This window comes from Phyllobates terribilis, unplaced genomic scaffold (assembly GCF_046119375.1).
Source record: "Phyllobates terribilis strain yellow unplaced genomic scaffold, ASM4611937v1 Scaffold_6__1_contigs__length_29720123, whole genome shotgun sequence".
NCBI classification, from domain to species: Eukaryota; Metazoa; Chordata; class Amphibia; order Anura; family Dendrobatidae; genus Phyllobates; species Phyllobates terribilis.
In genome coordinates this window covers 24462161-24475563 of record NW_027362766.1, presented here as the reverse complement: position 1 = coordinate 24475563, position 13403 = coordinate 24462161, and positions in this window count along the sequence as shown.

The following is a 13403-nucleotide window of genomic DNA, read 5'->3' as shown; positions in this document are numbered from 1 at the left end:
GTCACAACTAGTGTTGAGCCACCCCCGTAGTGTTCGAGTTCGGTTCGGTTCGTCGAACACCCGTGTGTTCGCCGAACTGTTCGTCGAACTGTTCGTCGAACACCTTCGAACACCATTAAAACCAATGGCAGGCAAACAAAAACACATAGAAACACATAGAAAACACCTTCAAAGGTGTCCAAAAGCTGACAAACTGCTCAGAAGACACAACTAACACATGGAAAAGTGACAAGTACATATAGTCATGCGAAAAGAAAAGAGGTGGAGGAGTAAAAGGAGGGGGAGACACAGATATAGGCATGTCATGCCCTTCTAAAATCCAAAAAGTGAGAAGCCGAGACGGCCAGTCCGCTCCTGCCCGTGCCACCTCCGTGTCGCCGGGTTTGTGCCAGAGCCGCGGTGAACCCTGACGGCCAGCCCCCCTCTCCCAATACTGGTGCCTGTCCGCTGGTGGGTCGAGAGAGCCCCCCTGTGGTGGAGGCAGCTCTAAGCTTTTTAATTTAAATTGTCCCTCTAATTTGAATGAATACACTTTAAATCCATTTACAAGGATCTATTGGAGGGCAAGTCTCATGCCAGCAGCCGCGTAATTCCAGCTCCAGTAGCGTCCACTAAAGCTGCTGCAGTTAAAAAGCTTTTATAAGGATCGAGCTCGGCTGTCCACCGCAAGGCATCCTAGTGCCAGTCCCAGCCCCTATGCCTTGGGGTGCCTCCTGATGCTCTTCACTAAGTATCCCGTGGTCCCGAAGCATTTCCTTTGAAAAAATTAAGTGTCCAAACTACAGGTGGTGTAGCTTGCTTAACAGCCGGGATAATCCGCTGACTAGCAGACACTGCTACTAGGCACAAAGTATTTCCTGGGCTAGATGCAGTTAAAAATTTGTAAGTAGATACTCTCGTTGGATGCTGAGAAAGCATTCCATAGAGTCTCCTGGCACGCCATATATGATTCTCTTAAAAAGCTTGGGGTAGGGGTCTAGGGGACCCTTTTATAGCCAAAATCACGGCCCTGTATCACAATACGTCACCTAGGCTGAAGATAAATGGAACTGTAGCACCGAGGGCTCGGTTGCTACAGACGTATTGCACCTCACCCAGAGGTGTGATATCTCACTCTCAGATAAGGATGGAGTGTGGATCAGGACCCGACACCTGCATGCATTACACCACATTGCCGTGGGGCAGGGCGACCAATATGCCCCTGAGATGGGCACGACAGTCCCTGTCCCTGGCTGGAGTGAGGGGAGGGAACACTGAGGAAGGGGAACCCTGCAGTGCAGGAGCAGGGAGGAAGCAGTTCCTGGGTGCATTGAGAAGGGAGTATAAAAGGTGGGCACCATCTTAGTTCAGTGCAGAGAAGTCTGAGCAGAAGTGGCAGGGAGCAGGGGCTCTGCATGAGCTCTGCTCCGGAGGCGGGCCTAGTAACAGAGGCCCAGGCCTTCAAGAGGGAGAAGGAAGGAAGAGGAGCGGAGAAGGCTCCAGGAACGAGGAATGAAGGGATCCCAGGGGTGCGGACGGGCGAGTCGCCACCGCACGCCCGAATCCACCTGCGTGGAGGGGTCAGGCCAAAGGGGGAGACCGGTCCCCGAACTAGTGGAGGCAGGAAACGACCCTCAGCTACAAACCGGAGGCTCTGACATTTTATGTGGCGCAGCCCCTTGCTCCACCCGCTAGGAAGGCACCACATAGGGTCAGGGAAACTGGCGCCAAGTTTACCAAGAGGAGGCCCGAGGCAGCCGGACAGAAGTGTTGGTAAGAAAGGCCAGACAAAGGACACACAAAGGGGGTCCTGTGAAGCGCTCCAAAGTTATCTGGGAGTTGTCTGAGCCCCTCACCTGGTGAGCACAGTACGACGTGGGCAGCCGTTACCTGCAGACGTGGTCTGGATAATAAGAACTGTGAGTAAAGGCCCTGAACTGCATCACTGACTCCGTGTCGTTACTGCTGCTGCCCTGCACCATCACCCCCATCCTCCGCATACACTGCCCTGAGGCTATACTCCTCCCGTGGGGAGTTATGCTACGCTCTGCTGCACCCACAACACCAGCCTTAGCGGTCTGCCCTGTAGCGGCGGTTCACTCTGACCGCAATCCACGGGTGGCGTAGTCAGACATTTAAACATCAAAACCACATAAATAGTTCCGCCACTGGTTTGACCGCCCTGAGCCACGGAACCGGATCGCCGCCACGAAGACTACAACCACCAGCATCCACCAAAAAGGGTCCGGCTCCGGGTGTCCCAAGGCCCAGGGGGTGCGTCAGAACATTTTCATCACCTTTCACAATCACCAATGGGACAAGGCAGGGATGTCCTCTGTCCCCTCTCTTATACATCTTAGTGACGGAGCACCTGCTCTCATCAATTCGCCATAACCCCAATATTAGGTGGATTGAGGTGGGAGGCACCGAGTACAAGTGCTCTCTATTTGCTGATGATGTCCTAGTATATATCACTCAATCACATATATCCATCCCTGCTGTTATGGCTGAAATAGATCACTTTGTTACATGGTAAAATTTTAAAATCAATGCAGCGAAGTCTGAGGCCCTCGATGTCTCCCTCCCTAAATCCATATAGGATTCCATCCAGTCCAACTTTCCCTTTGCCTGGCCCTCACAGGGTATCAAATACTTAGGAATTCCTATTCATAGAGACCTCTCCCATCTATGTTATCTTAATTTTGGGCCCTTTATTGAACAATTCCATACAGACCACGGTTGGCAAGTTAGAACTGTAAGATTCACTACGTGAACCACTGGTGTTTTGTGGAAAAGCACATGTACACCGCGTTCCAAATTATTATGCAAAAAGTGTTTAGGAGTGATAAGGGAAGAATTTGTTTGTTTGTCAGTTAAACTCATTGATGGTGATGTGTGTCAGGGCTCTTTATATCACTGTAAGCAATTGCAGACACCTGTGCTAATTAGTTTGGCAGGTGTGTCCAATGAAAGGCAAGACTACTTAAGAAGGCTCTCTCACATTATTAAGCAGCCTACATTTTCTGCCAAAATGGGAAAGAAAAAGGATGTGTCGGCTGCTGAGAAGCAACAAATTGTGGAGTGTTTAGGTCAAGGCATGACTACAATCAACATTGTGCGATGATCAGGATGAAGTGTCTTGGCAATCAAGAAGTATGTAGCTGATTCACAGTACACACGTGTGCGTGCTGATAAGGGCAAATTGAGGACTCTTTCCTACAGGCAATTACGTCAGGTTGAAAGAGCAGCGGCAAAAAAGCCTTGTCATAGCAGCAGACAAGTTTTTGAAGCTGCTTGTGCCTCCAACGTCCCCCGAACAACAAGATGCAGGGTCCTTCAGAGGTTTGCAGCTGTGCATACGCCATCCTGTCGACCTCCTCTATCCACTTCACACAAGCAGAAACGGCTCCAGTGGGCCAAACATTACATGAAGACTGATTTCAAAACTGTTTTGTTCACGGATGAGTGCCGTGCAGCGCTCGATGGTCCAGATGAATGGAGTGGAGGATGGCTGGTTGATGGACACCCCACGCAAACACGGCTACAGCGCCAACAAGGAGGAGGTGGAGTAATGTTTTGGGCTGGAATCATGGGGAGAGAGATTGTCGGCCCCTTTAGGATCCCTGAAGGCGCTAAAGATGAACTCCATAATGTATGTGGATTTTCTCAAACAGCACTTCCTGCCATGGTTCAAGAAGAAGAACCGTGTATTTCACAGCAAGATCATTTTTCTGCATGATAATGCACCATCTCATGCTGCACATAAAACATCTGCATCTCTGGCTGATATGGGCATAAAAGGGGACAAACTTATGGTGTGACCCCCATGCTCCCCTGACCTCTACCCCATTCAGAACCTTTGGAGCATCATTAAAAGGAGTGTCTATGATGGCGGGAGGCAGTTCACATCTAAGCAACAGCTCTGGGAGGGTATTCTGTCCTCATGCAAAACAATTGAAGCAGAAACCATCCAAAACCTGACAAATTCAATGGACGAGAGAGTTCAGAAGCTCCTTTCGAACAAGGGGTCCTATGTGAAAATGTAACATCACCTAGAATAAAGTTTTGAGTTGAAAACTGTTTGATTTCAGTTTCTAACAACCTGCTAATGCTTATAATTTCAAAAATGACCATTTTTTTGGTCTTTATTAAAATGAAAAGGTTGATCGAAAAGTTTGGGGGATCTAAGAGTGTGGCAACCCAGTAGTCATGATTACTTCGAATTCTGACAATATGAGGGTCATGCTGCAGGTAGTGCAGCAAGAAGGCACTTATGTGTCTTGCTCATCTCGGAGCCCCAAAATTATTTTCCGGGCTAGATGCAGCTAAAAATTATTTTTAATTTTAAATCTGGTGAAGCTTATTATAGATGGCCTAATAGGATCAGTGCTGCACACTGCTACAAAGCCCAAATTATTTTCTAGTCAAGATACAGATAAACATGATTAGTAATTTGAAAGCTTAAAACGGTTGGTAGGGTGATTTTAACCAATCATCAAGCTTTTACTCTCCCCAGGATGACACAGGGGTAGAAAAGTCGTTTCGGATCCATGATTTGTTCATCTTTATGAACGTGAGTCTGTCTACATTATCAGTGGAGAGCCGCGTGCGCTTATCTGTCAGCACACCACCAGCAGCGCTGAACACACGTTCAGACAGAACGCTGGCTGCGGGGCATGACAAGATCTCCAAGGCGTAAGTGGCTAGCTCCGGCCATTTATCCAGATTGGAAGCCCAAAAAGAGCAAGGGTCCAGTGACACAGTCGTGGCTTCAATGTTTACTTGGAGATACTCCTGTACCATCGTCTCTAGGCGTTGACTATGTGTCAGACTTCTTGTCTCCTGTGGCCTTGCAAAGGATGGGCTAAAAAAGTGGTGAAATGATTCCGCAAAATTGATGTTACCAGCAGATACTGTGGTTCTGTTACGGTTTGAGTGCTGAACACTTGACGGTCCCACGGTTGGCAAGTTGGAACTGTGAGATTCAATACGTGCACCACTGTTATTTTGTGGAAAAGCACATGTAAGATTCTGCAACAGTCTCTGCTGATACTCCTGCATGCGTGCATCCCTTTCTATGGCAGGAATAATTTCTGCAAATTTACTTTTGTACCGGGGATCTAACAGTGTGGCAACCCAGTAGTCAGGATTATTTCTAATTCTCACAATTCGAGGGTCATGTTGCAGGTAGTGCAGCAAGAAGGCACTCATGTGTGTTGCGCATCCAGGAGCACCAAGTCCCTGTTGTGTTGGTGGCGAGGTAACAATCATGCTTCCTTCCTCTGTCCTCTCCCCCCAACCTCGCACAACAGAAATGTGATCAAGGTCTCCCTCATCTGATGAGTCTTCCATCAGTTCGTCCTCCACTTCTTCCTGGGCTCCTGCACCTTCCTCACTAGTTTCGCTGCTACCATGCGCCCTGGTTAAACCATCTCCCCCACCCTCACATGCCTGCCGCCTTGGTGCTGCCGACCGTCTGGACCTTGCAGATGTTAGCCCTTCCGCATACAACTCCTCCTCCTCTACTTCCTCCACCTCCTCTTGTGCCACCACCTGACTCCGAATTCTGTTTAACATGTGCTCCAGCATGTAAATCACCGGAATAGTCATGCTGATAATGGCATCGTCAGCACTAAACATCTTCGTCGCCATTTCAAAACTGTGCAGAAGGGTGCATAGGTCCCTGATCTGAGACCACTCCTCCAGCGTGATTTGCCCCACCTCTGAATCTCGTTGGCCCAGGCTATACGTCAGAACGTATTGCACCAGGGCTTGTCGGTGCTGCCACAGTCGCTGCAACATGTGCAGAGTTGAATTCCACCGGGTAGGCACATCGCATTTTAGCCGGTGAAGTGGCAGGCCCAACGACTTCTGTAGAGATGTAAGTCGCTGAGCTGCGGGATGCGAACGGCGGAAGTGAGCACACAGCGACCGTGCCCTCTGCAGAAGGCCATCTAGTCTGGGATAGTGGGCTAAAAATTGCTGGACAACCAGGTTCAACACGTGAGCCATACAAGGCACGTGTGTGACATTGCCCCGGCGAAGGGCCGCACCCAGGTTTGCAGCATTGTCGCACACGGCCTTCCCTGGTTTCAGGTCCAGTGGAGACAACCATTCATGAAATTGGTTCTCCAGAGCTGACCACAACTCCTCAGCTGTGTGACTCACATTTCCCAGACATTTCAATGTAAAAACCGCCTGATGACGTTGAGCCCTACTGCCAGCATAGTAAGGAGGTGTGCAGGATCCCTTCTGCGCAGTTAGAAAGCTTGTGGCATGACCAGACAGGCTTTGGGTGCAGGTGGAAGACCGAGAGGAGGTTGAGGAGGCAGAAGCAGTGGAGGAAAAATGACATAAAGAGGATTGACGCACAACTCGTGGGGACGGCAAGACTTGGACAGCAGCCCCTTGTCCTGCTGTCACCATAGTTACCCAGTGCCCAGTCAGCGACATGTAACGCCCCTGTCCATGCCTACTCGTCCAAGTGTCTGTGGTGAAATGCACCCTGTCACACACAGAGTTTCTCAAAGAAGCGGTGATGTTGTGTGCGACATGCTGGTGGAGCGCAGGCACACCTTTCTTTGAGAAGTAGTGCCGACTGGGCATCTGGTACTGGGGCACTGCGACGGACATAAGGTCTCGAAAATCCTCTGTGTCCACCAGGCGGAAAGGCAGCATTTCTGTAGCCAAGAGCTTGCAGATGGTGAAATTCAACCTCTTAGCTTTCTCATGGCTAGGAGGAAATGGTCTTTTACTTGTCCACATCTGAGGGACCGAGGGCTGGCTATTGTGCTTAGACGGGGTTGATAAGGGTGTCCCCGGCAAACTGCCGGTCTGTGAGGAAGATGCAGGCGGACATGTTAGGTTGCCTTGATCCAAAGGTGGTGCTATCGATGTCGGACAGCGCTCAAGACCAGCTGGTGTTACCACCTCCAAAGAAAATGATGACCTGACAATCACGCTGGCTGTTGCGGGTAAAGAGGTGGCAGGTCTGCGCCCCAAAACAGGTGTGACTGCTGTCCCCCCAGTCACAGAGGATGAAGAGGCCGCGGATGCACAAGATATGGCAGACGGTGGTTGGCCCGGCCGGCTAGACCGCATTGTAGCACACTGAGCTTCCCACTGCAACTTATGCTTCATGTCCATGTGCCGGTTCATGCATGAAGTACTCAAACTATGTATTTTTTTGCCTCTACTTAGCTTTTGCTGACAAATGTTACAGATAACACGAGTTGGGTCATCTTTATCGATCTGAAAAAATGCCCAGGCTATGCAAGGGCAAGGCTTAGCACCCATGCGACCTGAAGAGCCACCACGACTTGTGGTGAGAGGCAGAGTTGTGTTTGAGGATGCAGTTGTTGACGTGCTTCCAGTACTACGTCTCTGTCCAGGAAGGCGCAACCTGACCTCGTCGTCACTAGCATCTTCCTCCACCTCCTCTGCTGACCTCATCTCTTGGCTGACTGTGGGTTGACAGTAAGTGGGATCTCCGACCTCATCATCATCACCCTGTGCGTTATCACACCCGTCGTCCTCCGAGCCAACCTGTTCCTGCCCTGACAAAAAACTAAAGTTGTCGCTCCAATCAGGTATTTGAGTCTTATCATCGTCTTCCTCATTGTCTCCACCAACAGGAGTTACAGTTTGGGAATGAGGGTCTACATTATGGTCAGAACCTTCTGCGTCTGGTCCTGGATCCGACTCATAAAGATTCTGGGCATCAGTGCAGATCATTTCCTCGTCTGGATTCACAGAAGGGCTGGAGTCGACCTCTGATTCCCAGGCTATAGTATGAGTAAACAGCTCTGCAGACTCAACCATCTGTTCTACCTCATACTCAGACGGGCAGCTGGAGATTTGGGAGCTGTGAGGAAGCAAGTGCGATTTGGGTGACACCTTTGAGGACTGGAGTATTTGTGATGTTGAAGTTGATGTGGAGGAGAGCCCACTTAAAGGAGCACTTGATATCCGTTGAAGCACCTGCTGTTTTTGTGCCTCATCTGGAATTTGTAGCGATTGGCGTGGCCGTAAGAAAGGGATCTTATCACATTGTCCGCTAAAAGAAGTAGACATTTTAGTTTGGCTGGAAGATGGTCTTTCTTCTGCACCTACCCCACGGACACAACCTTTTTTCCCCTTCCCAACACGCCTATTCCCCTTTCCACCAGCAGCAGGCCTTTTTCCACTCATTTTGGTGGTTAACTAATTCACAACTCTGGAGTTGTTTGCACAAAAAAACAATGGATGGTAACCGAGCAGAGCTGAGTGGCCAAACTGTGGTATTAGGCCAAAACTATTGGCTGGGTTAGATGCAGAAAAAAATTATTTTTAATTTGCAACCTGATGGAGGTCAGTATAGATGGACTAATAGACCAAGTCCCACACACCGCTAGAAGCCCAAATATTTTTTCAGAGCTAGATGCAGAAAATTTTTTTATTCAATTTGCAACCTGATGGAGGTCAGTATAGATGGACTAATAGACCAAGTCCCACACACTGCTAGAAGCCCAAATATTTTTTCAGAGCTAGATGCAGAAAAAAATTATTTTTAATTTGCAACCTGATGGAGGTCAGTATAGATGGACTAATAGACCAAGTCCCACACACTGCTAGAAGCCCAAATATTTTTTCAGAGCTAGATGCAGAAAAAAATTATTTTTAATTTGCAACCTGATGGAGGTCAGTATAGATGGACTAATAGAACAAGTCCCACACGCTGCTAGAAGCCCAAATATTTTTTCAGAGATAAATGAAGAAAAAAATTATTTTTAATTTGCAACCTGATGGAGGTCAGTATAGATGGACTAATAGACCAAGTCCCACACACCGCTAGAAGCCCAAATATTTTTTCAGAGCTAGATGCAGAAAAAAATTATATTCAATTTGCAACCTGCTGGACGTCAGTATAGAAGGACTAATAGAACAAGTCCCACACACTGCTAGAAGCCCAAATATTTTTTCAGAGCTAAAAGAAGAAAAACATTATTTTTAATTTGCAACCTGATGGAGGTCAGTATAGATGGACTAATAGACCAAGTCCCACACACTGCTAGAAGCCCAAATATTTTTTCAGAGCTAGATGCAGAAAAAAATTATTTTTAATTTGCAACCTGATGGAGGTCAGTATAGATTGACTAATTGACCAAGTCCCACACACCGCTAGAAGCCCAAATATTTTTTCAGAGCTAGATGCAGAAAATTTTTTTATTCAATTTGCAACCTGATGGAGGTCAGTATAGATGGACTAATAGACCAAGTCCCACACACTGCTAGAAGCCCAAATATTTTTTCAGAGCTAGATGCAGAAAAAAATTATTTTTAATTTGCAACCTGATGGAGGTCAGTATAGATGGACTAATAGACCAAGTCCCACACACCGCTAGAAGCCCAAATATTTTTTCAGAGCTAGATGCAGAAAAAAATTATATTCAGTTTGCAACCTGATGGAGGTCAGTGTAGATGGACTAATAGAATGATGCTATGCCCAAAAGATTTTACTTCACTAGGTGCAGTAAAAAAATTGGTATTCTATACACAGGTGGTATATCTTGCAACACAGATAGGCTACTCCACTGACTAACACACTCTGCAATAGGCCAAAAAGGATTAGCTTTGCTAGATTCAGCCAAATGCTGTGAAAAAAACTTGCACAGCACTGGCACAGACCTGCCTGGCAAAAACTGATAGGAACTGATGTAACCTAGTCCTGAAAAGGACTCCAATTACAATTAGTCTTTACTCCCACAATCTATCTATTTAAGAGCACAGACCTGCCTGATAAAAGTCGTAGGAAATGCTGTAACCTAGTCCTTAAAAGGACTGCAATCACAACTATTCCCTACTCCCAAGCTATCTGTATATTTGTGCGAAAATTGGCTTGAAATTAACAAGGTATAGCGCACACAGCAACAGCGGTGCCGTCTAACACGCAGCTGCAGCAGTGAGAAAATGGTGGCGACGGGGAAAATGGCTTGGTCTTATAGGGCAAGGACATGTGACATACACTGCCAATCACAAATGCCCTTGCTTGTGTGAAAAAAAGCACTTCGCTCCGTGTGTGCTGATAGGCTGACAGATTGCACCTCCCCACTGCAAATGCGGGAAAGAGAAAAAAAAATGGAGATTTTCATTGTTCCTGCAGAGATCCATCCCCTGCCCCTCCCCCCACCCCGCTGTACACTCAAACTGCGTATTAACATTAATTTTCATCATTACTGAGAAAAAATCCAGTTATGATTTTGGTGCACGAACAGTTATCGAACATAACCTCGAACAGCCGAATTTTTCTCAAATTGTTCGTGTTCGCCGACCGGCTCGAACACCGCCCAAAACAGCTCGAATTTGAGATTGGCGAACAGTTCGAGTAGAACAACGCTCATCTCTAGTCACAACTCACAAGCCCACCTAGCCCCCAGTGTGAGCACAGTTCCATCCTCTATTTCTGCTGGTTCTATGTCCAGAAGCAATATATTCACCCCTTCTCTAAATGCAATTATTTATACATATATATAAACTAGATGGTGGCCCGATTCTAACGCATCGGGTATTCTAGAATAGGTATGCGGCCGACCGGGCGCAATCAGCAGAACGTTGTTTAAATTTGGCGCCAAAATCGCTGATTGGTCGCGGCCGGCAACCGTGACTAATCAGCAAAACGGTGTTTAAATTTGGCGGCAATATCGGTGATTGGTCACGGGTGGCGGCCGCGACCAATCAGCGAACTGTGTTAGTGAGGACCGGAGAGCTTGTTTAAATTTGGCGAAAAAATCGACCAATCAGCAGAGCGTTGTTTAAATTTGCCGGCAATCTCGGCCAGCCGGGACCAATGAGCAGAGTGGTGTTTAAATTTGGCGGCAAAATCGCTGATTGGTAGCGGTCGCCGGCGGCCGCGACCAATCAGCACAGTGGTGTTTACATTTGGCGCCAATCTCGCTGATTGGTCGCAGCCGGCCACCGCGACCAATCAGCAGAGCGGCGTTTAAATGTGCCGCCCATCTCGCTGATTGGTCGCGGCCGGCCACCGCGACCAATGAGCCGAGCGGTGTTTAAATTTGCCGGCTATCTTGCTGATTGGTCGCGGCCAGCGACCGCGACCAATCAGCAGAGCGGCGTTTAAATTTGCCGCCGATATCGCTGATTGGTCGCGGTCGGCCACCGCGACCAATCAGCAGAGCGGCGTTTTAAATTTGCAGCATATATCGCTGATTGGTCGCGGCCGGCGACCGCGACCAATCAGCAGAGCGGCGTTTAAATTTGCCGCCCATCTCGCTGATTGGTCACGGCCGGCAACCGCGACCAATCAGCACAGCGGCGTTTAAATTTGCAGCCCATCTCGCTGATTGGTCACGGTGACTGGCCGCGACCAATCAGCAGAGCGGCGTTTAAATTTGCCACCCATCTCGCTGATTGGTCGCGGTAGCCGGCCACCGCGACCAATCAGCAGAGCGGCTTTTAAATTTGCCGCCCATCTCGCTGATTGGTCAAGGCCGACCACCGCGACCAATCAGCACAGCGGCGTTTAAATTTGGCGCCAATCTCGCTGATTGGTCGCGGCTGGCAGCCGCGACCAATCAGCAGAGCATTGTTTACATTTGGCGCCAATATCGCTGATTGGTCACAGTCGGCTGGCGGCCACAACCAATCAGCAGAGCGTTGTTTAAATTTGGCGCCAATCTCGCTGATTGGTCGCGGCTGGCGTCCGCGATCAATCAGCAGAGCGTTGTTTAAATTTGGCGCCAATCTCGCTGATTGGTCACGGCTGGAGTCCGCAACCAATCAGCAGAGCGTTGTTTAAATTTGGCGCCAATCTCGCTGATTGGTCGCAGCTGGCGTCGGCGACCAATCAGCAGAGCGTTGTTTAAATTTGGCGCCAATCTCGCTGATTGGTCGAGGCTGGCGTCCGCGATCAATCAGCAGAGCGTTGTTTAAATTTGGCGCCAATCTCGCTGATTGGTCGCAGCTGGCAGCCGCGCCCAATCAGCAGAGCGTTGTTTAAATTTGGCGCCAATCTCGCTGACTGGTCGCGGCTGCCATCGGCGACCAATCAGCAGAGCGTTGTTTAAATTTGGCGCCAATCTTGCTGATTGGTCGCGGCTGGCGTCCGCGATCAATCAGCAGAGCGTTGTTTAAATTTGGCGGCAATCTCGCTGAATGGTCGCGGCTGGCGTCCGCGATCAATCAGCAGAGCGTTGTTTAAATTTGGCGCCAATTTTGCTGATTGGTCGCGGCTGGAGTCCGCGACCAATCAGCAGAGCGTTGTTTAAATTTTGCGCCAATCTCGCTAATTGGTCGCGGCTGGCAGCCGCGCCCAATCAGCAGAGCGTTGTTTAAATTTGGCGCCAATCTCGCTGATTGGTAGCGGATGGCAGCCGCGACCAATCAGCAGAGTGTTGTTTCAATTTGGCGCCAATCTCGCTGATTGGTCGCGGCTGGCGTCTGCAATCAATCAGCAGAGCGTTGTTTAAATTTGGAGCCAATCTCGCTGATTGGTCGCGGCTGGTGTCCGCGATCAATCAGCAGAGCGTTGTTTAAATTTGGCGCCAATCTCATTGATTGGTCGCGGCTGGCAGCCGCGCCCAATCAGCAGAGCGCTGTTTAAATTTGGCGCCAATCTCGCTGATTGGTAGCGGATGGCAGCCGCGACCAATCAGCAGAGTGTTGTTTTAATTTGGCGCCAATCTTGCTGATTGGTCGCGGCTGGCGTCCGCGATCAATCAGCAGAGCGTTTTTTAAATTTGGCGCCAATCTCATTGATTGGTCGCGGCTGGCAGCCGCGACCAATCAGCAGAGCGTTATTTAAATTTGGCGCCAATTTCACTGATTGGTCGCGGCTGGGAGCCGCGCCCAATCAGCAGAGCGCTGTTTAAATTTGGCGCCAGTCTCGCTGATTGGTCGCGGCTGTCGTCCGCGACCAATCAGCACAGCAGTGTTTAAATGTGGCGCCAAGATCGGTGATTGGTTGCGGCCGCTATTTAAATGTGGCACCCAAATCGATGATTGGTCGCGGGCAGCGGCCGCGACCAATCAGCAGAGCGGTGTTTAACTTCAGTGCCAAGATCACTGATTGGTCGTGTGCGGAGAGCGCGACCAATCAGCGAATCGTATTGGTGAGGAGCGGGGGAGCAGAACCGTATTAGTGAGGACCGGGGAGCGCCGCTGCCTGTGCGGCTACTTCCTCTGCGAGAAGCCGGGACATGAGCGACTGCTCGCAGCAGAAGTATCCCGACCCGTAGCGCCGCTCCCCGGTCCTCCCTTGACACGCTAGCCGCTGATGTCCCCACAGTATCCGCATGGTGTTACAAAGGTCCGGACATTTGTGTTAAAAATCGCTGATTGGTCGCTGGCGCTGCCCGCGATCAATCACCGATTTGGGCGCCAAATTTAAATATCGGCCGCGACCAATCACCGATCTTGGCTCCACATTT